Here is a 25,998-nt window from a genome sequence, read left to right on the forward strand (position 1 = left end):
GTCGTGCCTTTCAGCTGCCTACCTGAGCAATGTAAAAACTACCAAGACAACTCCTGTCTGGCACCTTCCCCGGAGGAGTTGTGCATGGGGTGTGTTTGGAACATTTTGTCACCAGCCCACTCCAAAATTCAACCTTTGCAAATCACATCCCAGAAATCAGGTAGAACAACTTTTATGGTGACTTTCAGGTGCCTACCAAGGTAGTGTAAAAACTACAAAAAGAACTCCATTCTGGCACCTTCTCTAGTGGAGTTGTGCATTAGGGTGTGTTTGGAACATTTTGCCACCAGCCGAGGCCAAAGGTCAGCGGTTCCCCATCTCAGCCCAGAAAGCAGGTAGAACAGCTTTTGTTGTCCCTTTCAGATGCCTGCCAGAGCAATGTAAGAAATACAAAATAATTCCTTTCTGGCACCTTCCCCGGTGGAGTTGTGCATGGGGTGTGTTGGAACTTTTTGTCACATGCCGGGTCCAAAATTCAGCCGTTCCCCACCTCAGCCCAGAAAGCAGGTAGAACAACTTTTGTTGTGCCTTTCAGCTACGTAACGGATCAATGTGAAAATTACCAAAAGAACTCGTTTCTGGCACTTTCCCCGGTGGAGTTGCGCATGGGGTGTGTTTCGAACTTTTTGTCACCACCCGAGTGCAAAATTCAGCGGTTCCCCACCTCAGCCCAGAAAGCAGGTAAAACAACTTTTGTCGTGCCTTTCAGCTGCCTACCTGAGCAATGTAAAAACTACCAAGACAAGTCCTGTCTGGCACCTTCCCCGGTGGAGTTGTGCATGGGCTGTGATTGGTACTTTTTGTCACATGCCGAGTCCAAAAGTCAGCGGTTCTCCATCACAGCCCAGAAAGCAGGTAGAAAAGCCTTTGTGGTGCCTTTCAGCTGCGTACCGGATCAATGTACAAATTACCAAAAGAACTCCTTTATGGCACCTTCCCCGGTGGAGTTGTGCATGGGGTCTGTCTTTGGAACATTTTTTCTCCAGCCGACTCCAAAATTCAGCGGCTCCCCATCTCAGCCCAGAAAGCAGGTAGAACAACTTTTGTCGTGCCTTTCAGCTGCCTATCTGAGCAATGTAAAAACTACCAAGAGAACTCCTGTCTGGCACCTTCCCCGGTGGAGTTGTGCATGGGCTGTGATTGGAACTTTTTGTCACATGCCGAGTCCAAAAGTCAGCGGTTCTCCATCACAGCCCAGAAAGCAGGTAGAAAAGCCTTTGTGGTGCCTTTCAGCTGCGTACCGGATCAATGTAAAAATTACCAAAAGAACTCGTTTCTGGCACTTTCCCCGGTGGAGTTGTGCATGGGGTGTGTTTGGAACATTTTGTCGCCGGCCGACTCCAAAATTCAGCGGTTCCCCATCTCAGCCCAGAAAGCAGGTAGAACAACTTTTGTGGTGCCTTTCAAATGCCTACCAAGGTAGTGTAAAAACTACCAAAAGAACTCCATTCTGGCACCTTCTCTAGTTGAGTTGTGCATTAGGGTGTGTTTGGAACATTTTGTCACCGGCCGACTCCAAAATTCAGCGGTTCCCCATCTCAGCCCAGAAAGCAGGTAGAACAACTTTTGTGGTGCCTTTCAGCTGCCTACCAAGGTAGTGTAAAAACTACCAGGAGAACTCCTGTCTGGCACCTTCCCCGGTGGAGTTGTGCATGGGGTGTGTTTGGAACATTTTGTCACCGGCCGACTCCAAAATTCAGCGGTTCCCCATCTCAGCCCAGAAAGCAGGTAGAACAACTTTTGTGGTGCCTTTCAGCTGCCTACCAAGGTAGTGTAAAAACTACTAAGAGAACTCCTGTCTGGCACCTTCCCCGGTGGAGTTGTGACTGGGGTGTCTTTGGAACATTTTGTCACCGGCCGAGTCCAAAATTCAGCGGTTCCCCATCTCAGCCCAGAAAGCAGGTAGAACAACTTTTGTGGTGTCTTTCAGATGCCTACCGGAGCAATGTAAAAACTACCAGGAGAACTCCTGTCTGGCACCTTCCCCGGTGGAGTTGTGCATGGGGTGTGTTTGGAACATTTTGTCACCAGCCGAGTCCAAAATTCAGCGTTTCCCCATCTCAGCCCAGAAAGCAGGTAGAACAACTTTTGTGGTGCCTTTCAAATGCCTACCAAGGTAGTGTAAAAACTACCAGGAGAACTCCTGTCTGGCACCTTCCCCGGTGGAGTTGTGCAGGGGGTGTGTTTGGAACATTTTGTCACCGGCCGACTCCAAAATTCAGCGATTCCCCATCTCAGCCCAGAAAGCAGGTAGAACAACTTTTGTGGTGTCCTTTTGATGCCTACCGGAGCAATGTAAAAACTACCAAAAGAGCTCGTCCCTGGCACCTTCGCTAGTGGAGTTGTGCATGGGGTGTGTTTGGAACATTTTGTCACCGGCCGACTCCAAAATTCAGCTGTTCCCCATCTCAGCCCAGAAAGCAGGTAGAACAACTTTTGTGGTGCCTTTCAGCTGCCTACCAAGGTAGTGTAAAAACTATTATTGAACTCCTGTCTGGCACCTTCCCCGGTGGAGTTGTGCATGGGGTGTGTTCGGAATATTTTGTCACCAGCCGAGTCCAAAAATTCAGCGGTTCCCCATCTCAGCCCAGAAAGCAGGTAGAACAACTTTTGTGGTGCCTTTCAAATGCCTACCAAAGTAGTGTAAAAACTACCAAGAGAACTCCTGCCTGGCACCTTCCCCGGGGAGTTGTGCATGGGGTGTGTTTGGAACATTTTGTCACCGGCCGAGTCCAAAATTCAGCGGTTCCCCATCTCAGCCCAGAAAGCAGGTAGAACAACTTTTGTGCTGCCTTTCAGCTCCCTACCAAGGTAGTGTAAAATCTACCAGGAGAACTCCTGTCTGGCACCTTCCCCGGTGGAGTTGTGCAGGGGGTGTGTTTGGAACATTTTGTCACCAGCCGAGTCCAAAATTCAGCGGTTCCCCATCTCAGCCCAGAAAGCAGGTAGAACAACTTTTGTGGTGTCTTTCAGATGCCTACCGGAGCAATGTAAAAACTACCAGGAGAACTCCTGTCTGGCACCTTCCCCGGTGGAGTTGTGCATGGGGTGTGTTGGAACTTTTTGTCACATGCCGGGTCCAAAATTCAGCCGTTCCCCACCTCAGCCCAGAAAGCAGGTAGAACAACTTTTGTTGTGCCTTTCAGCTACGTAACGGATCAATGTGAAAATTACCAAAAGAACTCGTTTCTGGCACTTTCCCCGGTGGAGTTGCGCATGGGGTGTGTTTCGAACTTTTTGTCACCACCCGAGTGCAAAATTCAGCGGTTCCCCACCTCAGCCCAGAAAGCAGGTAAAACAACTTTTGTCGTGCCTTTCAGCTGCCTACCTGAGCAATGTAAAAACTACCAAGACAAGTCCTGTCTGGCACCTTCCCCGGTGGAGTTGTGCATGGGCTGTGATTGGTACTTTTTGTCACATGCCGAGTCCAAAAGTCAGCGGTTCTCCATCACAGCCCAGAAAGCAGGTAGAAAAGCCTTTGTGGTGTCTTTCAGCTGCGTACCGGATCAATGTACAAATTACCAAAAGAACTCCTTTATGGCACCTTCCCCGGTGGAGTTGTGCATGGGGTCTGTCTTTGGAACATTTTTTCTCCAGCCGACTCCAAAATTCAGCGGCTCCCCATCTCAGCCCAGAAAGCAGGTAGAACAACTTTTGTCGTGCCTTTCAGCTGCCTATCTGAGCAATGTAAAAACTACCAAGAGAACTCCTGTCTGGCACCTTCCCCGGTGGAGTTGTGCATGGGCTGTGATTGGAACTTTTTGTCACATGCCGAGTCCAAAAGTCAGCGGTTCTCCATCACAGCCCAGAAAGCAGGTAGAAAAGCCTTTGTGGTGCCTTTCAGCTGCGTACCGGATCAATGTAAAAATTACCAAAAGAACTCGTTTCTGGCACTTTCCCCGGAGGAGTGGTGCATGGGGTGTATTTGGAAATTTTTGTCACATGCCGGGTCCAAAATTCAACAGCTCCCCATGTCTAGCCCAGAAAGCAGGTAGAACAACTTTTATGGTGCCTTTCAGCTGCCTACCAAGGTAGTGTAAAAACTACCAAAAGAACTCCATTCTGGCACCTTCTCTAGTTGAGTTGTGCATTAGGGTGTGTTTGGAACATTTTGTCACCGGCCGACTCCAAAATTCAGCGGTTCCCCATCTCAGCCCAGAAAGCAGGTAGAACAACTTTTGTGGTGCCTTTCAGCTGCCTACCAAGGTAGTGTAAAAACTACCAGGAGAACTCCTGTCTGGCACCTTCCCCGGTGGAGTTGTGCATGGGGTGTGTTTGGAACATTTTGTCACCGGCCGACTCCAAAATTCAGCGGTTCCCCATCTCAGCCCAGAAAGCAGGTAGAACAACTTTTGTGGTGCCTTTCAGCTGCCTACCAAGGTAGTGTAAAAACTACTAAGAGAACTCCTGTCTGGCACCTTCCCCGGTGGAGTTGTGCAGGGGGTGTGTTTGGAACATTTTGTCACCGGCCGAGTCCAAAATTCAGCGGTTCCCCATCTCAGCCCAGAAAGCAGGTAGAACAACTTTTGTGGTGTCTTTCAGATGCCTACCGGAGCAATGTAAAAACTACCAGGAGAACTCCTGTCTGGCACCTTCCCCGGTGGAGTTGTGCATGGGGTGTGTTTGGAACATTTTGTCACCAGCCGAGTCCAAAATTCAGCGGTTCCCCATCTCAGCCCAGAAAGCAGGTAGAACAACTTTTGTGGTGCCTTTCAAATGCCTACCAAGGTAGTGTAAAAACTACCAGGAGAACTCCTGTCTGGCACCTTCCCCGGTGGAGTTGTGCAGGGGGTGTGTTTGGAACATTTTGTCACCGGCCGACTCCAAAATTCAGCGATTCCCCATCTCAGCCCAGAAAGCAGGTAGAACAACTTTTGTGGTGTCCTTTTGATGCCTACCGGAGCAATGTAAAAACTACCAAAAGAGCTCGTCCCTGGCACCTTCGCTAGTGGAGTTGTGCATGGGGTGTGTTTGGAACATTTTGTCACCGGCCGACTGCAAAATTCAGCTGTTCCCCATCTCAGCCCAGAAAGCAGGTAGAACAACTTTTGTGCTGCCTTTCAGCTCCCTACCAAGGTAGTGTAAAATCTACCAGGAGAACTCCTGTCTGGCACCTTCCCCGGTGGAGTTGTGCATGGGGTGTGTTTGGAACATTTTGTCACCAGCCGAGTCCAAAATTCAGCGGTTCCCCATCTCAGCCCAGAAAGCAGGTAGAACAACTTTTGTGGTGTCTTTCAGATGCCTACCAAGGTAGTGTAAAAACTACCAGGAGAACTCCCGTCTGGCACCTTCCCCGGTGGAGTTGTGCAGGGGGTGTGTTTGGAACATATTGTCACCAGCCGACTCCAAAATTCAGCGGTTCCCCATCTCAGCCCAGAAAGCAGGTAGAACAACTTTTGTGGTGTCTTTCAGATGCCTACCAAGGTAGTGTAAAAACTATCAAGAGAACTCCTGTCTGGCACCTTCCCCGGTGGAGTTGTGCAGGGGGTGTGTTTGGAACATTTTGTCACCAGCCGAGTCCAAAATTCAGCGGTTCCCCATCTCAGCCCAGAAAGCAGGTAGAACAACTTTTGTGGTGTCTTTCAGATGCCTACCGGAGCAATGTAAAAACTACTAAGAGAACTCCTGTCTGGCACCTTCCCCGGTGGAGTTGTGCATGGGGTGTGTTTGGAACATTTTGTCACCGGCCGAGTCCAAAATTCAGCGATTCCCCATCTCAGCCCAGAAAGCAGTTAGAACAACTTTTGTGCTGCCTTTCAGCTCCCTACCAAGGTAGTGTAAAATCTACCAAGAGAACTCCTGCCTGGCACCTTCCCCGGTGGAGTTGTGCAGGGGGTGTGTTTGGAACATTTTGTCACCGGCCGACTCCAAAATTCAGCGGTTCCCCATCTCAGCCCAGAAAGCAGGTAGAACAACTTTTGTGGTGTCTTTCAGATGCCTACCGGAGCAATGTAAAAACTACCAGGAGAACTCCTGTCTGGCACCTTCCCCGGTGGAGTTGTGCATGGGGTGTGTTTGGAACATTTTGTCACCAGCCGACTCCAAAATTCAGCGTTTCCCCATCTCAGCCCAGAAAGCAGGTAGAACAACTTTTGTGGTGCCTTTCAAATGCCTACCAAGGTAGTGTAAAAACTACCAGGAGAACTCCTGCCTGGCACCTTCCCCGGTGGAGTTGTGCATGGGGTGTCTTTGGAACATTTTGTCACCGGCCGAGTCCAAAATTCAGCGATTCCCCATCTCAGCCCAGAAAGCAGGTAGAACAACTTTTGTGCTGCCTTTCAGCTCCCTACCAAGGTAGTGTAAAATCTACCAAGAGAACTCCTGTCTGGCACCTTCCCCGGTGGAGTTGTGCAGGGGGTGTGTTTGGAACATTTTGTCACCGGCCGAGTCCAAAATTCAGCGGTTCCCCATCTCAGCCCAGAAAGCAGGTAGAACATCTTTTGTGGTGTCTTTTAGATGCCTACCGGAGCAATGTAAAAACTACCAGGAGAACTCCTGTCTGGCACCTTCCCCGGTATAGTTGTGCAGGGGGTGTCTTTGGAACATTTTGTCACCAGCCGAGTCCAAAATTCAGCTGTTCCCCATCACAGCCCAGAAAGCAGGTAGAACAACTTTTGTGGTGTCTTTTAGATGCCTACCAAGGTAGTGTAAAAACTATCAAGAGAACGCTTGTCTGGCACCTTCCCCGGTGGAGTTTTGCAGGGGGTGTGTTTGGAACATTTTGTCACCGGCCGAGTCCAAAATTCAGCGGTTCCCCATCTCAGCCCAGAAAGCAGGTAGAACAACTTTTGTGGTGCCTTTCAGGTGCCTGCCAAGGTAGTGTAAAAACTACCAGGAGAACTCCTGTCTGGCACCTTCCCCGGTGGAGTTGTGCATGGGGTGTGTTTGGAACATTTTGTCACCGGCCGACTCCAAAATTCAGCGGTTCCCCATCTCAGCCCACAAAGCAGGTAGAACAACTTTTGTGGTGCCTTTCAGCTGCCTACCAAGGTAGTGTAAAAACTACCAGGAAAACTCCTGTCTGGCACCTTCCCCGGTGGAGTTGTGCATGGGGTGTGTTTGGAACATTTTGTCACCGGCCGAGTCCAAAATTCAGCGATTCCCCATCTCAGCCCAGAAAGCAGGTAGAACAACTTTTGTGCTGCCTTTCAGCTCCCTACCAAGTTAGTGTAAAATCTACCAAGAGAACTCCTGCCTGGCACCTTCCCCGGTGGAGTTGTGCAGGGGGTGTGTTTGGAACATTTTGTCACCGGCCGACTCCAAAATTCAGCGGTTCCCCATCTCAGCCCAGAAAGCAGGTAGAACATCTTTTGTGGTGTCTTTTAGATGCCTACCAAGGTAGTGTAAAAACTACCAGGAGAACTCCCGTCTGGCACCTTCCCCGATGGAGTTGTGCAGGGGGTGTGTTTGGAACATTTTGTCACCAGCCGAGTCCAAAATTCAGCTGTTCCCCATCTCAGCCCAGAAAGCAGGTAGAACAACTTTTGTGGTGTCTTTCAGATGCCTACCAAGGTAGTGTAAAAACTTCTAAGAGAACTCCTGTCTGGCACCTTCCCCGGTGGAGTTGTGCATGGGGTGTGTTTGGAACATTTTGTCACCAGCCGAGTCCAAAATTCAGCGATTCCCCATCTCAGCCCAGAAAGCAGATAGAACAACTTTTGTGGTGTCTTTCAGCTGCCTACCGGAGCAATGTAAAAACTACCAGGAGAACTCCCGTCTGGCACCTTCCCCGGTGGAGTTGTGCAGGGGGTGTGTTTGGAACATATTGTCACCAGCCGAGTCCAAAATTCAGCGGTTCCCCATCTCAGCCCAGAAAGCAGGTAGAACAACTTTTGTGGTGCCTTTCAAATGCCTACCAAGGTAGTGTAAAAACTACCAGGAGAACTCCTGTCTGGCACCTTCCCCGGTGGAGTTGTGCAGGGGGTGTGTTTGGAACATTTTGTCACCGGCCGACTCCAAAATTCAGCGATTCCCCATCTCAGCCCAGAAAGCAGGTAGAACAACTTTTGTGGTGTCCTTTTGATGCCTACCGGAGCAATGTAAAAACTACCAAAAGAGCTCGTCCCTGGCACCTTCGCTAGTGGAGTTGTGCATGGGGTGTGTTTGGAACATTTTGTCACCGGCCGACTCCAAAATTCAGCTGTTCCCCATCTCAGCCCAGAAAGCAGGTAGAACAACTTTTGTGCTGCCTTTCAGCTCCCTACCAAGGTAGTGTAAAATCTACCAGGAGAACTCCTGTCTGGCACCTTCCCCGGTGGAGTTGTGCATGGGGTGTGTTTGGAACATTTTGTCACCAGCCGAGTCCAAAATTCAGCGGTTCCCCATCTCAGCCCAGAAAGCAGGTAGAACAACTTTTGTGGTGTCTTTCAGATGCCTACCGGAGCAATGTAAAAACTACCAGGAGAACTCCTGTCTGGCACCTTCCCCGGTGGAGTTGTGCATGGGGTGTGTTTGGAACATTTTGTCACCAGCCGACTCCAAAATTCAGCGTTTCCCCATCTCAGCCCAGAAAGCAGGTAGAACAACTTTTGTGGTGCCTTTCAAATGCCTACCAAGGTAGTGTAAAAACTACCAGGAGAACTCCTGCCTGGCACCTTCCCCGGTGGAGTTGTGCATGGGGTGTCTTTGGAACATTTTGTCACCGGCCGAGTCCAAAATTCAGCGGTTCCCCATCTCAGCCCAGAAAGCAGGTAGAACATCTTTTGTGGTGTCTTTTAGATGCCTACCGGAGCAATGTAAAAACTACCAGGAGAACTCCTGTCTGGCACCTTCCCCGGTATAGTTGTGCAGGGGGTGTCTTTGGAACATTTTGTCACCAGCCGAGTCCAAAATTCAGCTGTTCCCCATCACAGCCCAGAAAGCAGGTAGAATAACTTTTGTGGTGTCTTTTAGATGCCTACCAAGGTAGTGTAAAAACTATCAAGAGAACGCTTGTCTGGCACCTTCCCCGGTGGAGTTTTGCAGGGGGTGTGTTTGGAACATTTTGTCACCGGCCGAGTCCAAAATTCAGCGGTTCCCCATCTCAGCCCAGAAAGCAGGTAGAACAACTTTTGTGGTGCCTTTCAGCTGCCTACCAAGGTAGTGTAAAAACTACCAGGAGAACTCCTGTCTGGCACCTTCGCTAGTGGAGTTGTGCAGGGGGTGTGTTTGGAACATTTTGTCACCGGCCGACTCCAAAATTCAGCGGTTCCCCATCTCAGCCCAGAAAGCAGGTAGAACAACTTTTGTGGTGTCTTTCAGATGCCTACCGGAGCAATGTAAAAACTACCAGGAGAACTCCTGTCTGGCACCTTCCCCGGTGGAGTTGTGCAGGGGGTGTGTTTGGAACATTTTGTCACCGCCCGACTCCAAAATTCAGCGGTTCCCCATCTCAGCCCAGAAAGCAGGTAGAACAACTTTTGTGGTGCCTTTCAGGTGCCTACCAAGGTAGTGTAAAAACTACCAGGAAAACTCCTGTCTGGCACCTTCCCCGGTGGAGTTGTGCAGGGGGTGTGTTTGGAACATTTTGTCACCGGCCGAGTCCAAAATTCAGCGATTCCCCATCTCAGCCCAGAAAGCAGATAGAACAACTTTTGTGGTGTCTTTCAGATGCCTACCGGAGCAATGTAAAAACTACCAGGAGAACTCCCGTCTGGCACCTTCCCCGGTGGAGTTGTGCAGGGGGTGTGTTTGGAACATATTGTCACCAGCCGACTCCAAAATTCAGCGTTTCCCCATCTCAGCCCAGAAAGCAGGTAGAACAACTTTTGTGGTGTCTTTCAGATGCCTACCAAGGTAGTGTAAAAACTATCAAGAGAACTCCTGTCTGGCACCTTCCCCGGTGGAGTTGTGCAGGGGGTGTGTTTGGAACATTTTGTCACCAGCCGAGTCCAAAATTCAGCGGTTCCCCATCTCAGCCCAGAAAGCAGGTAGAACAACTTTTGTGGTGTCTTTCAAATGCCTACCAAGGTAGTGTAAAAACTACCAGGAGAACTCCTGCCTGGCACCTTCCCCGGTGGAGTTGTGCATGGGGTGTCTTTGGAACATTTTGTCACCGGCCGAGTCCAAAATTCAGCGATTCCCCATCTCAGCCCAGAAAGCAGGTAGAACAACTTTTGTGCTGCCTTTCAGCTCCCTACCAAGGTAGTGTAAAATCTACCAAGAGAACTCCTGTCTGGCACCTTCCCCGGTGGAGTTGTGCAGGGGGTGTGTTTGGAACATTTTGTCACCGGCCGACTCCAAAATTCAGCGGTTCCCCATCTCAGCCCAGAAAGCAGGTAGAACATCTTTTGTGGTGTCTTTTAGATGCCTACCGGAGCAATGTAAAAACTACCAGGAGAACTCCTGTCTGGCACCTTCCCCGGTATAGTTGTGCAGGGGGTGTCTTTGGAACATTTTGTCACCAGCCGAGTCCAAAATTCAGCTGTTCCCCATCACAGCCCAGAAAGCAGGTAGAACAACTTTTGTGGTGTCTTTTAGATGCCTACCAAGGTAGTGTAAAAACTATCAAGAGAACGCTTGTCTGGCACCTTCCCCGGTGGAGTTTTGCATGGGGTGTGTTTGGAACATTTTGTCACCGGCCGAGTCCAAAATTCAGCGGTTCCCCATCTCAGCCCAGAAAGCAGGTAGAACAACTTTTGTGGTGCCTTTCAGCTGCCTACCAAGGTAGTGTAAAAACTACCAGGAGAACTCCTGTCTGGCACCTTCCCCGGTGGAGTTGTGCAGGGGGTGTGTTTGGAACATTTTGTCACCGCCCGACTCCAAAATTCAGCGGTTCCCCATCTCAGCCCAGAAAGCAGGTAGAACAACTTTTGTGGTGCCTTTCAGCTGCCTACCAAGGTAGTGTAAAAACTACCAGGAGAACTCCTGTCTGGCACCTTCCCCGGTGGAGTTGTGCATGGGGTGTGTTTGGAACATTTTGTCACCGGCCGAGTCCAAAATTCAGCGATTCCCCATCTCAGCCCAGAAAGCAGGTAGAACAACTTTTGTGCTGCCTTTCAGCTCCCTACCAAGTTAGTGTAAAATCTACCAAGAGAACTCCTGCCTGGCACCTTCCCCGGTGGAGTTGTGCAGGGGGTGTGTTTGGAACATTTTGTCACCGGCCGACTCCAAAATTCAGCGGTTCCCCATCTCAGCCCAGAAAGCAGGTAGAACATCTTTTGTGGTGTCTTTTAGATGCCTACCGGAGCAATGTAAAAACTACCAGGAGAACTCCCGTCTGGCACCTTCCCCGATGGAGTTGTGCAGGGGGTGTGTTTGGAACATTTTGTCACCAGCCGAGTCCAAAATTCAGCTGTTCCCCATCTCAGCCCAGAAAGCAGGTAGAACAACTTTTGTGGTGTCTTTTAGATGCCTACCAAGGTAGTGTAAAATCTACCAGGAGAACTCCTGCCTGGCACCTTCCCCGGTGGAGTTGTGCAGGGGGTGTGTTTGGAACATTTTGTCACCAGCCGAGTCCAAAATTCAGCGTTTCCCCATCTCAGCCCAGAAAGCAGGTAGAACAACTTTTGTGGTGTCTTTCAGATGCCTACCAAGGTAGTGTAAAAACTTCTAAGAGAACTCCTGTCTGGCACCTTCCCCGGTGGAGTTGTGCATGGGGTGTGTTTGGAACATTTTGTCACCGGCCGAGTCCAAAATTCAGCGATTCCCCATCTCAGCCCAGAAAGCAGATAGAACAACTTTTGTGGTGTCTTTCAGATGCCTACCGGAGCAATGTAAAAACTACCAGGAGAACTCCCGTCTGGCACCTTCCCCGGTGGAGTTGTGCAGGGGGTGTGTTTGGAACATATTGTCACCAGCCGACTCCAAAATTCAGCGTTTCCCCATCTCAGCCCAGAAAGCAGGTAGAACAACTTTTGTGGTGTCTTTCAGATGCCTACCAAGGTAGTGTAAAAACTATCAAGAGAACTCCTGTCTGGCACCTTCCCCGGTGGAGTTGTGCAGGGGGTGTGTTTGGAACATTTTGTCACCAGCCGAGTCCAAAATTCAGCGGTTCCCCATCTCAGCCCAGAAAGCAGGTAGAACAACTTTTGTGGTGTCTTTCAGATGCCTACCGGAGCAATGTAAAAACTACTAAGAGAACTCCTGTCTGGCACCTTCCCCGGTGGAGTTGTGCATGGGGTGTGTTTGGAACATTTTGTCACCGGCCGAGTCCAAAATTCAGCGATTCCCCATCTCAGCCCAGAAAGCAGGTAGAACAACTTTTGTGCTGCCTTTCAGCTCCCTACCAAGGTAGTGTAAAATCTACCAAGAGAACTCCTGCCTGGCACCTTCCCCGGTGGAGTTGTGCAGGGGGTGTGTTTGGAACATTTTGTCACCGGCCGACTCCAAAATTCAGCGGTTCCCCATCTCAGCCCAGAAAGCAGGTAGAACAACTTTTGTGGTGTCTTTCAGATGCCTACCGGAGCAATGTAAAAACTACCAGGAGAACTCCTGTCTGGCACCTTCCCCGGTGGAGTTGTGCATGGGGTGTGTTTGGAACATTTTGTCACCAGCCGACTCCAAAATTCAGCGTTTCCCCATCTCAGCCCAGAAAGCAGGTAGAACAACTTTTGTGGTGCCTTTCAAATGCCTACCAAGGTAGTGTAAAAACTACCAGGAGAACTCCTGCCTGGCACCTTCCCCGGTGGAGTTGTGCATGGGGTGTCTTTGGAACATTTTGTCACCGGCCGAGTCCAAAATTCAGCGATTCCCCATCTCAGCCCAGAAAGCAGGTAGAACAACTTTTGTGCTGCCTTTCAGCTCCCTACCAAGGTAGTGTAAAATCTACCAAGAGAACTCCTGTCTGGCACCTTCCCCGGTGGAGTTGTGCAGGGGGTGTGTTTGGAACATTTTGTCACCGGCCGAGTCCAAAATTCAGCGGTTCCCCATCTCAGCCCAGAAAGCAGGTAGAACATCTTTTGTGGTGTCTTTTAGATGCCTACCAGAGCAATGTAAAAACTACCAGGAGAACTCCTGTCTGGCACCTTCCCCGGTATAGTTGTGCAGGGGGTGTCTTTGGAACATTTTGTCACCAGCCGAGTCCAAAATTCAGCTGTTCCCCATCACAGCCCAGAAAGCAGGTAGAACAACTTTTGTGGTGTCTTTTAGATGCCTACCAAGGTAGTGTAAAAACTATCAAGAGAACGCTTGTCTGGCACCTTCCCCGGTGGAGTTTTGCAGGGGGTGTGTTTGGAACATTTTGTCACCGGCCGAGTCCAAAATTCAGCGGTTCCCCATCTCAGCCCAGAAAGCAGGTAGAACAACTTTTGTGGTGCCTTTCAGGTGCCTGCCAAGGTAGTGTAAAAACTACCAGGAGAACTCCTGTCTGGCACCTTCCCCGGTGGAGTTGTGCAGGGGGTGTGTTTGGAACATTTTGTCACCGCCCGACTCCAAAATTCAGCGGTTCCCCATCTCAGCCCAGAAAGCAGGTAGAACAACTTTTGTGGTGCCTTTCAGCTGCCTACCAAGGTAGTGTAAAAACTACCAGGAAAACTCCTGTCTGGCACCTTCCCCGGTGGAGTTGTGCATGGGGTGTGTTTGGAACATTTTGTCACCGGCCGAGTCCAAAATTCAGCGATTCCCCATCTCAGCCCAGAAAGCAGGTAGAACAACTTTTGTGCTGCCTTTCAGCTCCCTACCAAGTTAGTGTAAAATCTACCAAGAGAACTCCTGCCTGGCACCTTCCCCGGTGGAGTTGTGCAGGGGGTGTGTTTGGAACATTTTGTCACCGGCCGACTCCAAAATTCAGCGGTTCCCCATCTCAGCCCAGAAAGCAGGTAGAACATCTTTTGTGGTGTCTTTTAGATGCCTACCAAGGTAGTGTAAAAACTACCAGGAGAACTCCCGTCTGGCACCTTCCCCGATGGAGTTGTGCAGGGGGTGTGTTTGGAACATTTTGTCACCAGCCGAGTCCAAAATTCAGCTGTTCCCCATCTCAGCCCAGAAAGCAGGTAGAACAACTTTTGTGGTGTCTTTCAGATGCCTACCAAGGTAGTGTAAAAACTTCTAAGAGAACTCCTGTCTGGCACCTTCCCCGGTGGAGTTGTGCATGGGGTGTGTTTGGAACATTTTGTCACCGGCCGAGTCCAAAATTCAGCGATTCCCCATCTCAGCCCAGAAAGCAGGTAGAACAACTTTTGTGGTGTCTTTCAGATGCCTACCGGAGCAATGTAAAAACTACCAGGAGAACTCCCGTCTGGCACCTTCCCCGGTGGAGTTGTGCAGGGGGTGTGTTTGGAACATATTGTCACCAGCCGACTCCAAAATTCAGCGTTTCCCCATCTCAGCCCAGAAAGCAGGTAGAACAACTTTTGTGGTGTCTTTCAGATGCCTACCAAGGTAGTGTAAAAACTATCAAGAGAACTCCTGTCTGGCACCTTCCCCGGTGGAGTTGTGCAGGGGGTGTGTTTGGAACATTTTGTCACCAGCCGAGTCCAAAATTCAGCGGTTCCCCATCTCAGCCCAGAAAGCAGGTAGAACAACTTTTGTGGTGTCTTTCAGATGCCTACCGGAGCAATGTAAAAACTACTAAGAGAACTCCTGTCTGGCACCTTCCCCGGTGGAGTTGTGCATGGGGTGTGTTTGGAACATTTTGTCACCGGCCGAGTCCAAAATTCAGCGATTCCCCATCTCAGCCCAGAAAGCAGGTAGAACAACTTTTGTGCTGCCTTTCAGCTCCCTACCAAGGTAGTGTAAAATCTACCAAGAGAACTCCTGCCTGGCACCTTCCCCGGTGGAGTTGTGCAGGGGGTGTGTTTGGAACATTTTGTCAACGGCCGAGTCCAAAATTCAGCGGTTCCCCATCTCAGCCCAGAAAGCAGGTAGAACATCTTTTGTGGTGTCTTTTAGATGCCTACCGGAGCAATGTAAAAACTACCAGGAGAACTCCCGTCTGGCACCTTCCCCGGTGGAGTTGTGCAGGGGGTGTGTTTGGAACATTTTGTCACCAGCCGAGTCCAAAATTCAGCGTTTCCCCATCTCAGCCCAGAAAGCAGGTAGAACAACTTTTGTGGTGTCTTTTAGATGCCTACCAAGGTAGTGTAAAAACTATCAAGAGAACGCTTGTCTGGCACCTTCCCCGGTGGAGTTGTGCAGGGGGTGTGTTTGGAACATTTTGTCACCGGCCGAGTCCAAAATTCAGCGATTCCCCATCTCAGCCCAGAAAGCAGGTAGAACAACTTTTGTGGTGCCTTTCAGGTGCCTACCAAGGTAGTGTAAAAACTACCAGGAGAACTCCTGTCTGGCACCTTCCCCGGTGGAGTTGTGCAGGGGGTGTGTTTGGAACATTTTGTCACCGGCCGAGTGCAAAATTCAGCTGTTCCCCATCTCAGCCCAGAAAGCAGGTAGAACAACTTTTGTGGTGTCTTTAAGATGCCTACGGGAGCAATGTAAAATCTACCAGGAGAACTCCTGTCTGGCACCTTCCCCGGTGGAGTTGTGCAGGGGGTGTGTTTGGAACATTTTGTCACCAGCCGAGTCCAAAATTCAGCGTTTCCCCATCTCAGCCCAGAAAGCAGGTAGAACAACTTTTGTGGTGTCTTTCAGATGCCTACCAAGGTAGTGTAAAAACTTCTAAGAGAACTCCTGTCTGGCACCTTCCCCGGTGGAGTTGTGCATGGGGTGTCTTTGGAACATTTTTTCACCAGCCGAGTCCAAAATTCAGCGATTCCCCATCTCAGCCCAGAAAGCAGATAGAACAACTTTTGTGGTGTCTTTCAGATGCCTACCGGAGCAATGTAAAAACTACCAGGAGAACTCCCGTCTGGCACCTTCCCCGGTGGAGTTGTGCAGGGGGTGTCTTTGGAACATATTGTCACCAGCCGACTCCAAAATTCAGCGGTTCCCCATCTCAGCCCAGAAAGCAGGTAGAACAACTTTTGTGGTGCCTTTCAGGTGCCTACCAAGGTAGTGTAAAAACTACCAGGTAGTGTAAAAACTACCAGGAGAACTCCTGTCTGGCACCTTCCCCGGTGGAGTTGTGCAGGGGGTGTGTTTGGAACATTTTGTCACCAGCCGAGTCCAAAATTCAGCGATTCCCCATCTCAGCCCAGAAAGCAGGTAGAACAACTTTTGTGGTGTCTTTCAGGTGCCTACCAAGGTAGTGTAAAAACTACTAAGAGAACTCCTGTCTGGCACCTTCCCCGGTGGAGTTGTGCATGGGGTGTCTTTGGAACATTTTGTCACCGGCCGAGTCCAAAATTCAGCGTTTCCCCATCTCAGCCCAGAAAGCAGATAGAACAACTTTTGTGGTGTCTTTCAGATGCCTACCGGAGCAATGTAAAAACTACCAGGAGAACTCCCGTCTGGCACCTTCCCCGGTGGAGTTGTGCAGGGGGTGTGTTTGGAACATTTTGTCACCAGCCGACTCCAAAATTCAGCGTTTCCCCATCTCAGCCCAGAAAGCAGGTAGAACAACTTTTGTGGTGTCTTTCAGATGCCTACCAAGGTAGTGTAAAAACTATCAAGAGAACTCCTGTCTGGCACCTTCCCCGGTGGAGTTGTGCAGGGGGTGTGTTTGGAACATTTTGTCACCAGCCGAGTCCAAAATTCAGCGGTTCCCCATCTCAGCCCAGAAAGCAGGTAGAACAACTTTTGTGGTGTCTTTCAGCTGCCTACCAAGGTAGTGTAAAAACTACTAAGAGAACTCCTGTCTGGCACCTTCGCCGGTGGAGTTGTGCAGGGGGTGTGTTTGGAACATTTTGTCACCGGCCGAGTCCAAAATTCAGCGGTTCCCCATCTCAGCCCAGAAAGCAGGTAGAACAACTTTTGTGGTGTCTTTCAGATGCCTACCAAGGTAGTGTAAAAACTACTAAGAGAACTCCTGTCTGGCACCTTCCCCGGTGGAGTTGTGCAGGGGGTGTGTTTGGAACATTTTGTCACCGGCCGAGTCCAAAATTCAGCGGTTCCCCATCTCAGCCCAGAAAGCAGGTAGAACAACTTTTGTGGTGTCTTTCAGATGCCTACCAAGGTAGTGTAAAAACTCTCAAGAGAACTCTTGTCTGGCACCTTCCCCGGTGGAGTTGTGCATGGGGTGTGTTTGGAACATTTTGTCACCAGCCGACTCCAAAATTCAGCGGTTCCCCATCTCAGCCCAGAAAGCAGGTAGAACAACTTTTGTGGTGTCTTTCAGATGCCTACCAGAGCAATGTAAAAACTACCAGGAGAACTCCTGTCTGGCACCTTCCCCGGTGGAGTTGTGCAGGGGGTGTGTTTGGAACATTTTGTCACCAGCCGAGTCCAAAATTCAGCGGTTCCCCATCTCAGCCCAGAAAGCAGGTAGAACAACTTTTGTGGTGCCTTTCAGCTGCCTACCAAGGTAGTGTAAAAACTACCAAGAGAACTCCTGCCTGGCACCTTCCCCGGTGGAGTTGTGCATGGGGTGTGTTTGGAACATTTTGTCACCGGCCGAGTCCAAAATTCAGCGGTTCCCCATCTCAGCCCAGAAAGCAGGTAGAACAACTTTTGTGGTGCCTTTCAGGTGCCTACCAAGGTAGTGTAAAAACTACTAAGAGAACTCCTGTCTGGCACCTTCCCCGGTGGAGTTGTGACTGGGGTGTCTTTGGAACATTTTGTCACCGGCCGAGTCCAAAATTCAGCGGTTCCCCATCTCAGCCCAGAAAGCAGGTAGAACAACTTTTGTGGTGCCTTTCAGATGCCTACCGGAGCAATGTAAAAACTACCAGGAGAACTCCTGTCTGGCACCTTCCCCGGTGGAGTTGTGCATGGGGTGTCTTTGGAACATTTTGTCACCAGCCGACTCCAAAATTCAGCTGTTCCCCATCTCAGCCCAGAAAGCAGGTAGAACATCTTTTGTGGTGTCTTTTAGATGCCTACCGGAGCAATGTAAAAACTACCAGGAGAACTCCTGTCTGGCACCTTCCCCGGTATAGTTGTGCAGGGGGTGTGTTTGGAACATTTTGTCACCAACCGAGTCCAAAATTCAGCTGTTCCCCATCTCAGCCAAGAAAGCAGGTAGAACAACTTTTGTGGTATCTTTTAGATGCCTACCAAGGTAGTGTAAAAACTATCAAGAGAACGCTTGTCTGGCACCTTCCCCGGTGGAGTTGTGCAGGGGGTGTCTTTGGAACATTTTGTCACTGGCCGAGTCCAAAATTCAGCGATTCCCCATCTCAGCCCAGAAAGCAGGTAGAACAACTTTTGTGGTGTCTTTCAGATGCCTACCGGAGCAATGTAAAAACTACCAGGAGAACTCCTGTCTGGCACCTTCCCCGGTGGAGTTGTGCAGGGGGTGTGTTTGGAACATTTTGTCACCAGCCGAGTCCAAAATTCAGCGGTTCCCCATCTCAGCCCAGAAAGCAGGTAGAACAACTTTTGTGGTGTCTTTCAGCTGCCTACCGGAGCAATGTAAAAACTACCAGGAGAACTCCTGTCTGGCACCTTCCCCGGTGGAGTTGTGCAGGGGGTGTGTTTGGAACATTTTGTCACCAGCCGAGTCCAAAATTCAGCGTTTCCCCATCTCAGCCCAGAAAGCAGGTAGAACAACTTTTGTGGTGTCTTTTAGATGCCTACCAAGGTAGTGTAAAAACTACTAAGAGAACTCCTGTCTGGCACCTTCCCCGGTGGAGTTGTGCATTAGGGTGTGTTTGGAACATTTTGTCACCGGCCGAGTCCAAAATTCAGCTGTTCCCCATCTCAGCCCAGAAAGCAGATAAAACAACTTTTGTGGTGTCTTTCAGATGCCTACCGGAGCAATGTAAAAACTACCAGGAGAACTCCTGCCTGGCACCTTCCCCGGTGGAGTTGTGCATGGGGTGTCTTTGGAACATTTTGTCACCGGCCGACTCCAAAATTCAGCGGTTCCCCATCTCAGCCCAGAAAGCAGGTAGAACAACTTTTGTGGTGTCTTTTAGATGCCTACCAAGGTAGTGTAAAAACTATCAAGAGAACTCCTGCCTGGCACCTTCCCCGGTGGAGTTGTGCAGGGGGTGTGTTTGGAACATTTTGTCACCAGCCGAGTCCAAAATTCAGCGGTTCCCCATCTGAGCCCAGAAAGCAGGTAGAACAACTTTTGTGGTGTCTTTCAGATGCCTACCGGAGCAATGTAAAAACTACCAGGAGAACTCCTGTCTGGCACCTTCCCCGGTGGAGTTGTGCAGGGGGTGTGTTTGGAACATTTTGTCACCAGCCGAGTCCAAAATTCAGCGTTTCCCCATCTCAGCCCAGAAAGCAGATAGAACAACTTTTGTGGTGTCTTTTAGATGCCTACCAAGGTAGTGTAAAAACTACTAAGAGAACTCCTGTCTGGCACCTTCCCCGGTGGAGTTGTGCATGGGGTGTGTTTGGAACATTTTGTCACCGGACGAGTCCAAAATTCAGCGATTCCCCATCTCAGCCCAGAAAGCAGATAGAACAACTTTTGTGGTGTCTTTCAGATGCCTACCGGAGCAATGTAAAAACTACCAGGAGAACTCCTGTCTGGCACCTTCCCCGGTGGAGTTGTGCAGGGGGTGTGTTTGGAACATTTTGTCACCAGCCGAGTCCAAAATTCAGCATTTCCCCATCTCAGCCCAGAAAGCAGGTAGAACAACTTTTGTGGTGTCTTTCAGATGCCTACCAAGGTAGTGTAAAAACTACTAAGAGAACTCCTGTCTGGCACCTTCCCCGGTGGAGTTGTGCATGGGGTGTGTTTGGAACATTTTGTCACCGGCCGACTCCAAAATTCAGCGGTTCCCCATCTCAGCCCAGGAAGCAGGTAGAACAACTTTTGTGGTGTCTTTCAGATGCCTACCAAGGTAGTGTAAAAACTACCAAGAGAACTCTTGTCTGGCACCTTCCCCGGTGGAGTTGTGCAGGGGGTGTGTTTGGAACATTTTGTCACCGGCCGACTCCAAAATTCAGCTGTTCCCCATCTCAGCCCAGAAAGCAGGTAGAACAACTTTTGTGGTGTCTTTCAGATGCCTACCGGAGCAATGTAAAAACTACCAGGAAAACTCCTGTCTGGCACCTTCCCCGGTGGAGTTGTGCAGGGGGTGTGTTTGGAACATTTTGTCACCAGCCGAGTCCAAAAATCAGCGGTTCCCCATCTCAGCCCAGAAAGCAGGTAGAACATCTTTTGTGGTGTCTTTTAGATGCCTACCGGAGCAATGTAAAAACTACCAGGAGAACTCCTGCCTGGCACCTTCCCCGGTGGAGTTGTGCAGGGGGTGTGTTTGGAACATTTTGTCACCAGCCGAGTCCAAAATTCAGCGTTTCCCCATCTCAGCCCAGAAAGCAGGTAGAACAACTTTTGTGGTGTCTTTTAGATGCCTACCAAGGTAGTGTAAAAACTACTAAGAGAACTCCTGTCTGGCACCTTCCCCGGTGGAGTTGTGCATGGGGTCTGTTTGGAACATTTTGTCACCGGCCGAGTGCAAAATTCAGCTGTTCCCCATCTCAGCCCAGAAAGCAGATAGAACAACTTTTGTGGTGTCTTTCAGATGCCTACCGGAGCAATGTAAAAACTACCAGGAGAACTCCTGCCTGGCACCTTCCCCGGTGGAGTTGTGCATGGGGTGTCTTTGGAACATTTTGTCACCGGCCGAGTCCAAAATTCAGCGTTTCCCCATCTCAGCCCAGAAAGCAGGTAGAACAACTTTTGTGGTGTCTTTTAGATGCCTACCAAGGTAGTGTAAAAACTATCAAGAGAACTCCTGCCTGGCACCTTCCCCGGTGGAGTTGTGCAGGGGGTGTGTTTGGAACATTTTGTCACCAGCCGAGTCCAAAATTCAGCGGTTCCCCATCTCAGCCCAGAAAGCAGGTAGAACAACTTTTGTGGTGTCTTTCAGATGCCTACCGGAGCAATGTAAAAACTACCAGGAGAACTCCTGCCTGGCACCTTCCCCGGTGGAGTTGTGCAGGGGGTGTGTTTGGAACATTTTGTCACCAGCCGAGTCCAAAATTCAGCGTTTCCCCATCTCAGCCCAGAAAGCAGGTAGAACAACTTTTGTGGTGTCTTTTAGATGCCTACCAAGGTAGTGTAAAAACTACTAAGAGAACTCCTGTCTGGCACCTTCCCCGGTGGAGTTGTGCATGGGGTGTGTTTGGAACATTTTGTCACCGGCCGAGTCCAAAATTCAGCGATTCCCCATCTCAGCCCAGAAAGCAGGTAGAACAACTTTTGTGGTGTCTTTCAGATGCCTACCGGAGCAATGTAAAAACTACCAGGAGAACTCCTGTCTGGCACCTTCCCCGGTGGAGTTGTGCAGGGGGTGTGTTTGGAACATTTTGTCACCAGCCGAGTCCAAAATTCAGCGTTTCCCCATCTCAGCCCAGAAAGCAGGTAGAACAACTTTTGTGGTGTCTTTCAGATGCCTACCAAGGTAGTGTAAAAACTACTAAGAGAACTCCTGTCTGGCACCTTCCCCGGTGGAGTTGTGCATGGGGTGTGTTTGGAACATTTTGTCACCGGCCGACTCCAAAATTCAGCGTTTCCCCATCTCAGCCCAGAAAGCAGGTAGAACAACTTTTGTGGTGTCTTTCAGATGCCTACCAAGGTAGTGTAAAAACTCTCAAGAGAACTCTTGTCTGGCACCTTCCCCGGTGGAGTTGTGCATGGGGTGTGTTTGGAACATTTTGTCACCAGCCGAGTCCAAAATTCAGCTGTTCCCCATCTCAGCCCAGAAAGCAGGTAGAACAACTTTTGTGGCGCCTTTCAAATGGCTACCAAGGTAGTGTAAAAACTACCAAGAGAACTCCTGCCTGGCACCTTCCCCGGTGGAGTTGTGCATGGGGTGTCTTTGGAACATTTTGTCACCGGCCGACTCCAAAATTCAGCGGTTCCCCATCTCAGCCCAGAAAGCAGGTAGAACAACTTTTGTGGTGTCTTTCAGATGCCTACCAAGGTAGTGTAAAAACTACTAAGAGAACTCCTGTCTGGCACCTTCCCCGGTGGAGTTGTGCATGGGGTCTGTTTGGAACATTTTGTCACCAGCCGAGTCCAAAATTCAGCGGTTCCCCATCTCAGCCCAGAAAGCAGGTAGAACAACTTTTGTGGTGTCTTTTAGATGCCTACCAAGGTAGTGTAAAAACTACTAAGAGAACTCCTGTCTGGCACCTTCCCCGGTGGAGTTGTGCATGGGGTGTGTTTGGAACATTTTGTCACCGGCCGAGTCCAAAATTCAGCGATTCCCCATCTCAGCCCAGAAAGCAGATAGAACAACTTTTGTGGTGTCTTTCAGATGCCTACCGGAGCAATGTAAAAACTACCAGGAGAACTCCTGTCTGGCACCTTCCCCGGTGGAGTTGTGCAGGGGGTGTGTTTGGAACATTTTGTCACCAGCCGAGTCCAAAATTCAGCGTTTCCCCATCTCAGCCCAGAAAGCAGGTAGAACAACTTTTGTGGTGTCTTTCAAATGGCTACCAAGGTAGTGTAAAAACTACTAAGAGAACTCCTGTCTGGCACCTTCCCCGGTGGAGTTGTGCATGGGGTGTGTTTGGAACATTTTGTCACCGGCCGACTCCAAAATTCAGCGGTTCCCCATCTCAGCCCAGAAAGCAGGTAGAACAACTTTTGTGGTGTCTTTCAGATGTCTACCAAGGTAGTGTAAAAACTCTCAAGAGAACTCTTGTCTGGCACCTTCCCCGGTGGAGTTGTGCATGGGGTGTGTTTGGAACATTTTGTCACCGGCCGACTCCAAAATTCAGCTGTTCCCCATCTCAGCCCAGAAAGCAGGTAGAACAACTTTTGTGGTGTCTTTCAGATGCCTACCGGAGCAATGTAAAAACTACCAGGAGAACTCCTTTCTGGCACCTTCCCTAGTGGAGTTGTGCATGGGGTCTGTTTGGAACATTTTGTCACCAGCCGAGTCCAAAATTCAGCGGTTCCCCATCTCAGCCCAGAAAGCAGATAGAACAACTTTTGTGGTGCCTTTCAGCTGCCTACCAAGGTAGTGTAAAAACTATTAAGAGAACTCCTGTCTGGCACCTTCCCCGGTGGAGTTGTGCATGGGGTGTCTTTGGAACATTTTGTCACCGGCCGAGTCCAAAATTCAGCGGTTCCCCATCTCAGCCCAGAAAGCAGGTAGAACAGCTTTTGTGGTGTCTTTCAGATGCCTACCGGAGCAATGTAAAAATTACCAGGAGAACTCCTGTCTGGCACCTTCCCCGGTGGAGTTGTGCAGGGGGTGTGTTTGGAACATTTTGTCACCGGCCGAGTCCAAAAATTCAGCGGTTCCCCATCTCAGCCAAGAAAGCAGGTAGAACAACTTTTGTGGTGCCTTTCAAATGCCTACCAAGGTAGTGTAAAAACTACCAGGAGAACTCCTGTCTGGCACCTTCCCCGGTGGAGTTGTGCATGGGGTGTGTTTGGAACATTTTGTCACCGGCCGAGTCCAAAATTCAGCGGTTCCCCATCTCAGCCCAGAAAGCAGGTAGAACAACTTTTGTGGTGTCTTTCAGATGCCTACCGGAGCAATGTAAAAACTACCAGGAGAACTCCTGTCTGGCACCTTCCCCGGTGGAGTTGTGCATGGGGTGTGTTTGGAACATTTTGTCACCAGCCGAGTCCAAAATTCAGCTGTTCCCCATCTCAGCCCAGAAAGCAGGTAGAACAACTTTTGTGCTGCCTTTCAGGTGCCTACCAAGGTAGTGTAAAAACTACCAGGAGAACTCCTGTCTGGCACCTTCCCCGGTGGAGTTGTGCATGGGGTGTGTTTGGAACATTTTGTCGCCGGCCGACTCCAAAATTCAGCGGTTCCCCATCTCAGCCCAGAAAGCAGGTAGAACAACTTTTGTGGTGCCTTTCAAATGCCTACCAAGGTAGTGTAAAAACTACCAAGAGAACTCCTGCCTGGCACCTTCCCCGGAGGAGTTGTGCATGGGGTGTGTTTGGAACATTTTGTCACCGGCCGAGTCCAAAATTCAGCGGTTCCCCATCTCAGCCCAGAAAGCAGGTAGAACAACTTTTGTGGTGTCTTTCAGATGCCTACCGGAGCAATGTAAAAACTACCAGGAGAACTCCCGTCTGGCACCTTCCCCGGTGGAGTTGTGCATGGGGTGTGTTTGGAACATTTTGTCACCAGCCGACTCCAAAATTCAGCGGTTCCCCATCTCAGCCCAGAAAGCAGGTAGAACAACTTTTGTGGTGCCTTTTAAATGGCTACCTACCAAGGTAGTGTAAAAACTACTAAGAGAACTCCTGTCTGGCACCTTCCCCGGTGGAGTTGTGCATGGGGTGTGTTTGGAACATTTTGTCACCGGCCGAGTGCAAAATTCAGCGATTCCCCATCTCAGCCCAGAAAGCAGATAGAACAACTTTTGTGGTGTCTTTCAGATGCCTACCGGAGCAATGTAAAAACTACCAGGAGAACTCCTGTCTGGCACCTTCCCCGGTGGAGTTGTGCATGGGGTGTCTTTGGAACATTTTGTCACCGGCCGAGTCCAAAATTCAGCGTTTCCCCATCTCAGCCCAGAAAGCAGGTAGAACAACTTTTGTGGTGTCTTTTAGATGCCTACCAAGGTAGTGTAAAAACTATCAAGAGAACTCCTGCCTGGCACCTTCCCCGGTGGAGTTGTGCAGGGGGTGTGTTTGGAACATTTTGTCACCAGCCGAGTCCAAAATTCAGCGGTTCCCCATCTCAGCCCAGAAAGCAGGTAGAACAACTTTTGTGGTGTCTTTCAGATGCCTACCGGAGCAATGTAAAAACTACCAGGAGAACTCCTGTCTGGCACCTTCCCCGGTGGAGTTGTGCAGGGGGTGTGTTTGGAACATTTTGTCACCAGCCGAGTCCAAAATTCAGCGTTTCCCCATCTCAGCCCAGAAAGCAGGTAGAACAACTTTTGTGGTGTCTTTTAGATGCCTACCAAGGTAGTGTAAAAACTACTAAGAGAACTCCTGTCTGGCACCTTCCCCGGTGGAGTTGTGCATGGGGTGTGTTTGGAACATTTTGTCACCGGCCGAGTCCAAAATTCAGCGATTCCCCATCTCAGCCCAGAAAGCAGGTAGAACAACTTTTGTGGTGTCTTTCAGATGCCTACCGGAGCAATGTAAAAACTACCAGGAGAACTCCTGTCTGGCACCTTCCCCGGTGGAGTTGTGCAGGGGGTGTGTTTGGAACATTTTGTCACCAGCCGAGTCCAAAATTCAGCGTTTCCCCATCTCAGCCCAGAAAGCAGGTAGAACAACTTTTGTGGTGTCTTTCAGATGCCTACCAAGGTAGTGTAAAAACTACTAAGAGAACTCCTGTCTGGCACCTTCCCCGGTGGAGTTGTGCATGGGGTGTGTTTGGAACATTTTGTCACCGGCCGACTCCAAAATTCAGCGTTTCCCCATCTCAGCCCAGAAAGCAGGTAGAACAACTTTTGTGGTGTCTTTCAGATGCCTACCAAGGTAGTGTAAAAACTCTCAAGAGAACTCTTGTCTGGCACCTTCCCCGGTGGAGTTGTGCATGGGGTGTGTTTGGAACATTTTGTCACCGGCCGACTCCAAAATTCAGCTGTTCCCCATCTCAGCCCAGAAAGCAGGTAGAACAACTTTTGTGGTGTCTTTCAGATGCCTACCAGAGCAATGTAAAAACTACCAGGAGAACTCCTGTCTGGCACCTTCCCTAGTGGAGTTGTGCATGGGGTGTCTTTGGAACATTTTGTCACCAGCCGAGTCCAAAATTCAGCGTTTCCCCATCTCAGCCCAGAAAGCAGGTAGAACAACTTTTGTGGTGCCTTTCAGCTGCCTACCAAGGTAGTGTAAAAACTATTAAGAGAACTCCTGTCTGGCACCTTCCCCGGTGGAGTTGTGCAGGGGGTGTGTTTGGAACATTTTGTCACCAGCCGAGTCCAAAATTCAGCGGTTCCCCATCTCAGCCCAGAAAGCAGGTAGAACAACTTTTGTGGTGTCTTTCAGATGCCTACCGGAGCAATGTAAAAACTACCAGGAGAACTCCTGTCTGGCACCTTCCCCGGTGGAGTTGTGCATGGGGTGTGTTTGGAACATTTTGTCACCAGCCGAGTCCAAAATTCAGCTGTTCCCCATCTCAGCCCAGAAAGCAGGTAGAACAACTTTTGTGGCGCCTTTCAAATGGCTACCAAGGTAGTGTAAAAACTACC

Source organism: Falco cherrug, chromosome 4 (genome assembly GCF_023634085.1).
Source record: "Falco cherrug isolate bFalChe1 chromosome 4, bFalChe1.pri, whole genome shotgun sequence".
NCBI lineage: Eukaryota > Metazoa > Chordata > Aves > Falconiformes > Falconidae > Falco > Falco cherrug.